Below are 12,443 nucleotides of genomic sequence, written 5' to 3' on the forward strand. Positions count from 1 at the left end.
CTCACACTTGATCGTTGATCCAACAAGAGATTTTCTTTCTACAAAACTCAATCAAAGATTAGCTCTACATATAGATGTAAAAATGAGCAATGACAAAGGAGGCCTAGAGATTTATGTGAAATCAACTAGGACTATCTAAATCTAGAGCAAGATTTCTAAATCATATATTGATGCAAGATAGTTCTACATCTATACATCTCTAAAAGCATATGGAAGCATGAAACATATAACACATGTAAAAGGAAGTAAACACATTAATCAACAAAATTCCATGTCATGCTCAAGGAGGAAAAACATCCAATTTGTGAACCCCAAAGTCTTTATTGATATTGAAAAGTATACAAAATAGCAGAGCTTTCGCAAGCACACCAGCTCGTATCAATATTACAAAGTGAGAGCCAAAGACTCATATAAATAAGAATGTAGGAGCCAATTGTTGGAAAATGTGACTAGGTTTGTTTTCATTATTGTACTTGAGTCAAATGTAATATGTTTGTCAAAAGAAAAGCAATTTTTTTTTATATTAAATTAAATTGACTTGTTAAAGCATGGGTTTCATGCTTGGGTCAAATGCGATAGGTCAAGCCTCCATTGAAGTCTTTAGGTTAATCGTCAAATTCAAATTTTTGTTTGAAGACTCCTCCTCCATCAAGGTCTCCTTGCTGTCGGCTTCAAAAGAATCCTCATCAAGTCAACTACCCTCAAAAGAACTCATGTCGGCTCAAAACAGTGACACTACACTTTAAAGTATCATGTTGGCTCATTTATGGAAAAACAACTATAAATAGGAGGGTGCACCGCTCCACAATTCGGACAACAAGCTCGCATTTATCTTTGAAGAAAAGTTCGGTCATCACAGGAGAAGAAGCTCACATAAATCACAGAATGACAAGTTCAGATCTCTCTCAAATACAGTTCAGACATCTCTGAAATATAGCTCGGGTTATCTCTGAAATGAAGTGCAGATATCTCTGACATGAAGCTCGAATTACCACAGGTTCAATAACTCTGTTTCGGTACCACAACAATGAAGAAGGGTATAACTACAGTAATCATGGTTTGGTCTAAGTTTAAAGGTATGACTACAGTGGTAAGGGCTTGGTGCTACAACAGTGAAGATTTTGGTGAAAATCAGTGAGAAGGGTTCGATGACACTACAGTGAGGATGTCTCAGAGCTGATTGCTATTATAGTGATGATTTCTCGGTGGCATTACAATGACAAGGATGACTTGATGGAAGGAGTCTCTAGTTTAGATTGTAAGGGTCTTGGTCGTCTCATCTTGAATCTATTGAAGGAAGAATTTTGACCGAGTTTTCCCCAAAGAGCGGGGTTTTACATTGGCAACACGCCTACATCTTGTGTACTTTTTTATTTGTTTCTTGGCATTAGCCTTGATGATAAGAAAAGATAAATTGAAAGAACTAATAATAATAATGAAATCATCACAAGATAATGTCATTAAAAGGAAAATCATTTCATTGCCAACTCCTTGGATTTTCCAACACAAGTCCCAATGCAAAATAGTGAGAATCCCAAGGAAACTCCATGCAAATCGAATTCCCCAAGTGGTAAGTTGAATTGCCCTAAAGAGGCTTGTTACCCACCATTTTGTGGGTGGTATCCCTAAGAGAATTTATTTTCTCCAGGATGGTCCTCAGCCGGCAACTAGTAGCCCCTTCCAGCCACCAGCTAACTCATTGTGTCATTTCTTCACCACCTAAGCCAACCATGTGGTCCCTCACCCATCTGCCATGATCATATGTTTGAAGGTGGGCCTCCCAAACCTTAAGGTATGCCTTGTCATTTGGTAATTGAGTATTTTAGTTTGCTTATCATGAACACTTTTGGGCATGGATTAATGGGGGGGATTCGACGAAAAGAATGGGCTAGGTCTGTGCTCCTGTCCCCTAGACCCCTTTTGGATATTAACCTTGGATTCTAGTCCCGTGGGATCTCTTTTATTGACCATTTGGCTTTAGGAATGGTATTTCACGGGAAACCCCGATCTTGGTTGTGTGGTCCCACTCTCTTATCCGCTTATACTCCCCCCTTTCCACTCATTATTACCCCATTCATCATTTCTCCTACCTCGGTCCACATTCCTCCACTGGGTCCACATAGGGTTAGCATGCCCCTTCCCCTTGCCCGCACCTTGGGTCAAGCCTGGAATGAAGCCTGGAGGTTGATGTAGCTAAAAAGAAAGATAAAAGCCTATCTGGCCACATTCAATAGGAAAATGTACCACCAAATGCAAAATATGGTCGGGACAAACACATTTAGCACGTGGGCAAAAGCCAATACATGAGCTCTATCCCATCCTCATGGTCATCACCCTAGTTCCTATAGGTTTTATGAACCTCCTTCATCATATAGGAACCCATGATTGTCCCAATGTTGGGATTTCTAATTCTAACCCGTTAGAAATTCTTCCTATACTATCTGGTTTATTTCACCTATTGTTTAATTACTTAACAAGTTATTTAACCATATAAACACTAAAAATAAACACAAGTGCAGTGTCAACATCTACAAATCATCAACTGAAAAAAAACAAGCACACAAGTGACACCGTTATTTTTGGACAAATGTCCCCAAAAAAACCCAATGCGAGAAAATCGGTGCAACTATTCTGAAGGTTATATTATTATGTAGTCTATCTGAGTACAAATGGGTGCCTAACCGGCTCACCCGACAGAGAAAAATACAAGGCAGTAATACCTCTATATTCGAAAACAGGTATTCAGACAACCTGTCCCATGAAACCCTCTTTGGCACAACTGAAGCTCAGTGCTGGCCCTTTTGGCCTCTACGTCAACCACCTACTAACCTGCGTCAGCCCTTTGACGCACTGTGCAGCCTCTAGGAGCCTCTGCGTCACTCCCTTTGCCCTCTACGTGGATGACACAGTCTCTTTGGGCTCTGCGCTGCCTCTACTGGGCTCTGCGTAGCCTAGACTGACTGTTGCTCTCGCTCTCTTTGCTTCTGTGCTGGTCTCTCAATATCGTCCCTGCCTCTTTGCCTCGTACTCACTGCCCCTCACTATTGATCACTGATTCAACTTTGCTTAGCAACCCCACTCTAGCAAAATGAATGACTGATTGCTTTAGTGTGTTCACCAACTGACCCTCAAGCCTCCTCTTATACTTTTCTCGTTGGTCTGTCAATGGCCGAGATTAAATCTCTAATCAACGGCTAAGATTAGATTTGTTTTGATCCATGACTTTTGGAACCTTCTAACCCAATTTTATATTAATACCCATTAATATTTTATTCTTCCTAAGTTTAGACTTAGGAACTCCACTAAAATATTAATTATTTTAATATCTCCCAAACCGGGTACAATCTGTCCAAACCATTTCTAGGTCTCGGAGTTCTCATGTGATTTAGCCTCTCCACCAATTTTCATGGCTAGAGCACATCCGATGCTACCCCAAATCAACACCCAACCCCTGGTGGACAATGAATTGCCCTACCTTTTATAGGGGGTATTCACTACTTTATCTTATACATCATGCTCTTACCCCTTGAGCCCCAAGCAATTAGTCAAAGAAAATCATAAAAATACAAAAGGAATATAAAGAAGGGTGGAAAAATCAAGGTCGGGGCACCTCACGTACCATGATTGCTCCCTCCTATACATTATAAACCCAAGTGTGGGCTTCCCTCTTATTAGCTACCCTTGTACCCTAGCATGTGACCCAACGCTGCCCCTTCTCATCCCCTATTTCATTCACTTACCTGTCGCATGCCACCACCTTTTGAAGGATGTACCTTGAATATATTACTTCCTTTAGAAGTACAAACCACCTAATAGGATTCTTGGTTAACCCCATTTGGAGTTTAGGAGACATTGGTACATCCCGAAGCCCATTATGGAAGGGCAGGCCATTATGAAGTCCCCACCTATCCATGACTGTTAAACTCATTTACTCTATTTCTCTAATGACTTGTTGTCTTGGAAGGCTAGGGGACACATTGGATCTTATGCAAGATTGCAAATAGTCTCCATCTTGGGTTTTGTTTCCCTATACGGGGTCCTAATCCTCCAAAGGGCTACATTGGCACATGTAGAGTGCGCGTTGAGAGCCATGGGCCTCCACAACAATAGGTAGCACCCCATGGATCCCCACAGCCATTCATAGATTGCTCGTGGTTCACTTATTGGACGAGGAAGATGTACCCGATCCGTCATGCCCAACTAGCCCCAGATTTGCACCATACACTTGGTAGATGATCCAGGACTTGCACGAGGATGTGGCATCACCTACACCATCATCCTAGCCCTTGCAGGCGATCTATAGGTATCTTTGATTTGTTTGGAGACCCATGAGGACACTTGTGTGCCCCCACATGTCATTTGGAGACCACAGGTTATTACAAGGGGCCACCCTGTTGTCCACTACTTTTGAGGGTCCTACTTTTCAGTACAACACCCATGGACCTCATTAGGCCTCTTAGAGGGCCCTACGACATGCATAGATTATTATTTGACCTCTTGAGAAGCCTATTCTTTCATTCATGAGCTAGTTTGGTGGGCTTGTCACCAAAAGTTGGATAATTAGAACATTATTTTATTTTTGTGGCTTACGTAGGCCAAGGAGGCTAATTCAAACTCCTCATTAGTGTGATAAATACAAGTGAGATGAGTTCATTATTTCATCATCACTTTGGATTGAATCTTTTATCTCCCTTGAGAATTTCGCACTTTTTCTAGAGGATGAATTGGAGCTTTATGGATGAATTTTGATGTGTGGATATTGGTCTATCTTATCTTGGAGCTTCTTTTTTGTCAATTGTGGATGGTTGGATATATTCTGTTACATCTAAGTACACGCTTTAAATGTTATTCTTGTTTTACTTTGTCATAAACGTTGGAATGGGATTTTTGCTATTTTAGGGCTAATTGTTGCATGCATTTACTGCTTTAAATTGTGGAATTTTGTCTCTATTATAGCATTTCTCCATACATGGGCCATGTAATGTGAACAAAATATCCTAGGGGTAATTCTATCAACGAATTGACCTTGATAAGCCATCTCCTTTGCACATCGAAGTATGAAAGCTACAAGATTGCTTCTCTTTGACCTGGACGGCTAGCGAAGTGGTCTTGAGGCTTCCTTGATTGGGAGCAAGAGGTGGTCACTTAAAATCATATCTTTTCACCTTTTCCCAGATCTAGCCAAGTTGGGTCACCTAGGGCATCATTTTCCCAGCAAACTACCCATCCAAAAAGTTTGATCTCTTAGGGTCTCATGTTGTGGTCTTTCCTCAAGACCTCCTCCAAATTTGAGGCCATTTCGATGGTGGAGTTGTGAGAAAATCAAAGTGCTAGCTTTGGGATCAAACTTTGCCCTAGCATTCCCAAAGGCTAGTACCTTATGAGATCAATTCAAACCTTTAAGTGGATATTCTTTCTTTGATCCATTTCCATACCTTGTCCAAGTTAGGGACAATCATTGGTTGCCATACTCTTCTCCCCTACCCTAGACTGGGTCCACTTGGTCTCATTCATTTGAAAAGACGACTCTTCAAGAACAATCTGGAATACCAATTTCAATAAGGATTTTAGGGATTGGAAAATTCCTTCGCAAGTCATATCCCATAAACCTAACCCCTAAATCCTCCCTTCCTTTCCCTAGAAGACATTGTACCTTGCTTAGAAAGAAAGCAAACGCTATACTTCTAACTCTTCCGGGAAAGGGATTATTTGGGTCACTCCACATCGTTTCATTGACTTATCCTTCATCAGTGACTCCATAATATATCAAGTCTACTCCCATCGCTGAAAGTCCGTAAATAGAAGGGAGCCTTAATTGAGGTGACAGGGGGCTAAGTCTCCATTTGTTGCCTTTGGCCTAGCATTTGCCCTTTAGGGATCCCCCTTAGGTCCCCTGTTAGTTTGAGCAATAATAAGGCCCACACAATCGTTGATTTGGTGAACTCGTTGAGGTGGAAGGGACAAGTGGCAGCAATACCAATGAGCAGCAAAACTCTAATAACAATTTCTTTATATTAATTTTGAGCGCAAGGGGATCTAGTCTAAAAATTGTGAAACATGGTCTGCTTACTGATCGGGGTGGCAGGGTGGTGTAAGGCAAGTGATTAGAGTCACCTTCAAGTTAGAGCCTGAGAAAACTTCAAGATGGCAGGGTGGCAGGGTGGTGCTAGGGCAAGTTGTAGCCCACACAAGGCATTGGAGCGTATGTCCAGTTGTAGCTGGTACACATGGTGTTGGAGCATCTGTCAGGTTGGAGCCTGAGATCTAGGGTGTTGGAGCATCCTCCCAGATGCAATTGGTAAATAGGGTGTTGGAGCATCCTATAGGTTGGAGCTTGTAAATCAGAGGGTGGAGCCTCCTTTAGTTGGAGCTAAAAACTTGATGTAATTATTTTTGAAGACAAATATTAAGAAGTGTTCGGTGGTTTTAGGGTGGCCTAGGCTTGCTTTTGAGGTGGGCTACCCCACAATAAATTATTATATTTAAAAAAAATGATATTTTCGGGTCTGAAGTTGCATGATATGACACCATATGAAACCAGCTTGTTCGGTGAAAAAAGGCCAATTCACTATCATCGATTGCACTGGTTTGGTGCTAAAAACCATCGAACCAACCAGTTCAACTAGTTTTGATAACATTGGTACCAATGGTATTAGAAACAGGAACCCATAAAACTAAAAAAAGTGAACCAAACCAAAACCTGGAAAAAACTAGATCAAATAAAAGATCAATAAAAAATACATAAATATACAAATTTTGAGAGAAAAAACATAGATATTGATGAGCATCCATATGAATCCAAATCATTATATACAAACTTTCTGATATATATAGCAAGGGTGCATATAACCAAAATATGCACCAAGTGCAATCCATCTCTAAACTAAAAATACACTAGCCTAAATCCATCTTAACTGTGGATCCATCAAGTGCCGAGAGGGATCAAATCTCTCAAGGTGCAAACCTCTTTTTTGAGTGCAAAACTTGAGGAAAGGTTTGCACCTTGAGAGATTTGATCCCTCTTGGCACTTGATAGATCTGAAGTTAATATGGATCTAGGTTGGTTTAATTATTAATAATTAATAATTATAATTATTATTTTAATTTATTTTAGTTATTATTTCTCTCTAATTAATTCATAATTTTACTTTTTGTTTTATTTTATCTTATTTTATTTTATTTTTATTTTTACATAATTTGACAGAGTAAAAAATGTTTAAATAACATCACATAACCTTACAACATCTCTTCCATGTAAATTTTCCATTGCTCTATGTCGTTTCAATTACTTTAGCCCAATTCAATTCTTCAATTAGCAATCTTTTCAATAATAATTAATTCTTCTCATAAACAATTCAAAAACTGAAGATAGAACATTGAATGCAATGACAATAGGAGGCAATCAACACATCAACAAGAGACACTGATTTGGTCAAAGACCAAGGAAAAACCCCACTAGGGTGAAAAATCTTTGAAATTCTTCTTTTATTAGATTGTCATAAAATGTTCAACAAAGAGTACAACGAGCCAAATTCACAATAAGAGTCAAAGTCAAAATTATCAACCAAGTCAACCAACCATAAAACCAATATACCAATGATGAAGAGTCAAATCTGGAGCAATAAATCTGCAATTTTGTCCAGGTCAACAACAGTCTACATGTCCTAACCAATCCACAAAAGTTAACAGTCAACCCTCCAAAAAACTCGTTCAAAGTAGCACTAAATGCGACCTTGAATGCTAGTCAAATTCAGCCCAAAACAGTGAAAGATATCCCAGTCAAACTTGGTCAAAGGAGAGAGAATGTTGTAGTCAAAGTTTACAATTTTACTGCAATCAAATCAAAAGTCAATGACAGTCAACCTACCCAGATTGCCTCGGTATTTGCACTAGTCAACTCGGCAGAGTCAAACTTTTCCCAGTCAAAGCAAGTCAAAACATGAAGTCAAACTTGGTCAAACTATGGTCAAACTATCCAATTGAAAAAGTCAACACCAAAAGTCAAAGATGCCTAAGAGAACCTCGCATTTGTGAAGAGAATAAGGTTGCCTCATACCTGTGTGAACCCATCAAATCAAGAGAGAGAAGAAGAATGTGTTGATGTGATGTCCAAATGAGCTTGAGGTCACTTGTATTTATGTGTTGGAGGAGGGCTAATTTGTCCTTAGGCCAGCCTTGACAATTTGTGTTAATGTAGTCTTCATTTCAAAAATAAACTTTCCAATATTCAAATCCAATGCTTCAAAGGTTAAAATTGGTTCTCTCGGAAAAACAAATTTAGTCCAATGATCAAAATTTGTCACTGAGCTGCCAAATTAACAATCCCTCTTAGCTAGGGAGAAATTCCAACTGCATCATGTAATCATCACAAGTATCCCATCATCAAGTCATGTCCCATCTTTGCTCGACTCTACTTGGTGAAGCTTTCTCGAATATAAAGAAGAAGAATCATAGGGAAGCCTCAACTACCACTGTCTTCAAGGAGCGTTTGCTACCACTAGGATTCATCATCATCGGGGAGTTCCAACTCAACCCACATCATAGGGGAGCTACAACTACCACCCTATATAGAGTAATAGGCGAGATGCAACTACCAAGCAAGGATAACAACCATCCCATTATGCAATCAATGGGCGAGATACCACTTGCTGTAAGAGGTAAGGATCACAACCATCCCATTATGCAATCAATGGGCAAGATGCCATTTGCTATAAGAGATGAGGATCACATCCATCCTATTTGTTGTCGATCTTCCCAGTAATGACCCTCAAGATTCATGTGGTAGAATACCTGCATCATAATACAAGCTTGGGTGAGATACCCAACTTACCAAAGGTAAGGATCACACGCCCCAAGCCTCCTCAACCCGTTGGCTAGACAGGGAGGGACAATCCCAACAAGCCCAGCTTGTAGGTATGATGCCAACCGGGCTATACTCTGCTAGACCAAGATAGGAGATACCTGACTTGTCAAAATGGGCAAGGATCACACACACCCTATGGTTGACAATAGGGGAGATACCCAACCTACTGCAAGAGTAGGCATCACACATACCTATTGTCCAGAGTTCCCTCAACCCCAAGAGCCCTCAATGCTCCATTCCCTCCTTGGGGAGCTCAACCAAGGGGGAAGAGCTATGCTCAGTGTTCTTGATCAGCGATGCCTCTTATTAGGAGGGGTCACATCTATCAGTCTAAGTTGTTGTCTGAAGACCAAGAACTCCCCTTTCGACAAAGCCTTGGTGAGAATATCAATTATCTGCTCATCTATCAAAAGGTGATGGAGTCTAACGGCTCCTCTCTGCACCGTGTCTCGAATGTAATGATATATGATCACTATGTGCTTGGACTTGTCATGAAATATGGGATTCTCTGCCAATCAGATCCCACTTTTGTTTTCATAATATATCACTGTAATGTCCAGGACCTACTTAAATAACTCTCCAAAGAGCTTCCTCAACCAAACTGCTTCACAACTAGCCATGCTAGCGACAATATACTCTATCTCGATGATACTCAATGCTACAGACTTTTGTTTCCAACATTTAAGATATCATGGCAGATCTAAGGCTAAAACAACACCCTGAAGTGCTCTTCTTGTCAACAACATTTCCTGCCCAGTTAGCATTGGTGTATCCATGAAATTTCACATCTCCAGCAATGTATCTCAAACCAAGGGTGACCATCCCATGCAAATATCTCAGAATATGTTTGACAACAACCCAATGTGCATGGAGAGGATTGGTCATGAATTGAATCAATGTATTCGTTGCATAGCATATATCTAGATGAGTGTTCACTAAGAACATCAAAGTCCCAATTAACTGTTTATACTCGGATGGATTTGTCAAATTGGATCTTGCAGCTTCTCCACATAACTTCTTGAAATTAATTTCCATTGGTGTGACCAGGGACTTGCATTCCTTCATTCCAAATCTTTCCAACAACTTCACGACATATTTTCCCTGTGAAAGGAAGATCTCACCGGGCCTTTGCCACACCTCAAGGCCTATGAAGTAATGCATGAGTCCAAGGTCCTTCATCTTGAATTCAAAGGCTAGCTCCCTCTTACACTCAATCATCAAGGGCTCACTACTTGTGAAGAATAGATCATCAACATATAGAACCAAAATCAAAGGCATACCTTGGACTACCTTAAAGTAGAGGTTGGGGTTGACACTACTTCTCATGAATCCAAGCTTTACCAGGTAACTATCTATATGGGCGTACCATGCTATGGGCGCTTGCTTTAAGCCATACAATGCCTTCTTCAATCTACATAAATGTCTCTTTCGGTCCTACTTCAAAACCCTGTGGCTGCTCAACGTAGACTTCTTCTTGTAACATGGCATGAAGGAATGTTGTCTTTACATCCATTTGATGAAGGGTTCATCTTTGACTTGCAACAAGGGAAACTATTAAACGAATGGTGGTATATCAGAACACAAGAGAAAGATATCATCGTAATCTTCTCCCTCTTTTTGGGAGAATCGTCTTGCCACGAACCTCGCCTTATATTTTTCAATGCTTCCATCAACTCCAAGTTTGATCTTGAATATCCATTTTGAAGTCACAATAAATTTTCCTTCCAGTCTTGGAACAACATCCCATACATCATTCTTCATAATGGATTCGTATTATTCAGCCATGGCATCCTTCCAAACTTGTTCTTTTACGACTTTTTCAAAGGAGTGAGGCTCGACTTTAATCATATTACTCATCACTACAACATATCCCTAATACTTGCACCACTTCTTGATTTCTCTAAATGTTCCACGAGCAACAACATGTCTCTCAGAATCTTGTAATGTGTCACAAAGCCATAGTGGCCTCTTCCTGGCAGGGGGATCACATGGAGGAGGATCCAAGGGGTCCATGGGCTCCATGGGATCATCAACAATGTTTCTCAGATTCTGACACAAAAGGACCTTCTAAAATATCCATATCATCACTCTTCTTTTCAAGAGGATGCAGAGGAAGGTCCTTTGCTTTTCCAAGGGCAACATCTTCAATAAATGTTACATCCCTGCTAATTTCAACCTTCCTTTGACCTGGAATATATATTCCTATGTTGCACGAAACTTCTAGGAACCCAGCGTTTTGGGTTGTACCCATACCCAAAATTTCGAAACTCGACCGAAACTTGACCATCATGTAATCATATATGAGAGTTAATATAGACTTGGTTTTCCTTATAAATTGTCATCTATGGGTCTTATTCCCCTTTTTCATGCAAGATAATGTGTTATTCACTTATTTATAACCTTTTTTATATATGTCTAAACATATATGACGTTTCAGTTGACGTTTCAGCTGATATTTCTAATTTTGGGAGGCGATGTTTCTAAACATACCCGTTTCGGAAACACTGAAACGTTTCGGTGTTTCGTGCAACCTAGATATATTCTAAATGCTTTGGAATCTTCACAATACCCAACAAACATACATTTTCTTCTAGAAGCTTCCAGCGTGTTTCTTTTGTCTTTCGGCACATGGAAATATACGAGGCAACCAAATATCCACAGATGACCAACATCGAGCTTGACACCTATGAATACTTATTCAAAGGTTTAGTTGTCTAATGCTTAATGGGGAACCTTGTTTTAAACATATATTGCAGCATTCATTGCTTCACCCCAAAGGAACTTTGGCAACTTTTGATCATGGAGAATGGCTCGGGCAGCTTCCACAATAGACATGTTCTTTCTCTCAGCTACTCCATTTTGTTCGGGATTATAAGGCACAATCGTCTCCTTCTTGATACCTTCCTTCTTGCAAAAATCTATGAACCCATTTGAAATGTATTCCCCATCATTGTCGGACCTGAAGATCTTGATTGTATTCCCTGTTTGATTTTCGACCATAGCCTTGAAGTCCTTGCAACATATCAAAGGCATCATCCTTACGCTTCAAGTAATATATCCATGTCTTCCTTGAGAAATCATCGATAAAGGTTATGCAGTAGAGATGGCCACCAAGGGATTGTACAGGCATCAAACTACATATGTTTGAATGAACGAGTTGGAGGATGTCATTAATCTTATTCTTTCCAGATGGGAATGGTACCCTTTGTTGAATAAAGTGTAACTAGGTTCGGTCTTCATAATGATTTGATCTTTGTAAATGATGTAATAGAAGAGAACAAATAATTTTTGTACACCTTGCTGCATGGGTTTCATGAGCAAGAAGTGTCATTAGGTCAAAAGACTTCTTGATGTCTTTAGGATTTATTAATATGTCAAAGAGTCAAGTCATGTATGAAGGAGCTCTTCATGAGCCTATGTAAAATGTATTCAAGCTAAAGCAGCCCTCCAAGACCAATATCAATCCTCCATTAGCAAGTACAAGAAGTCTGCAAACAAAACAAGAAAGAAATCATCATGTTGGCTTCAATATTGAATTAAATAAATAAATGGAAGTCATGTCGGCCTAGAAAAATAGACA

General features: G+C 39.9%; 1 protein-coding gene across 2 annotated transcripts in view; it reads right to left on the bottom strand.

Annotated features, from left to right (window-relative positions):
• IPT9 (isopentenyltransferase 9) overlaps positions 1-12,443 on the bottom strand; it is a 336,165-nt gene that overhangs the window by 8,507 nt on the left and 315,215 nt on the right. The window lies entirely within an intron of this gene.

Source organism: Pinus tabuliformis, chromosome 5_2 (genome assembly GCF_031772625.1).
Source record: "Pinus tabuliformis cultivar Carrire ecotype Pingquan chromosome 5_2, CPIR1, whole genome shotgun sequence".
In the NCBI taxonomy this organism is placed as follows: Eukaryota; Viridiplantae; Streptophyta; class Pinopsida; order Pinales; family Pinaceae; genus Pinus; species Pinus tabuliformis.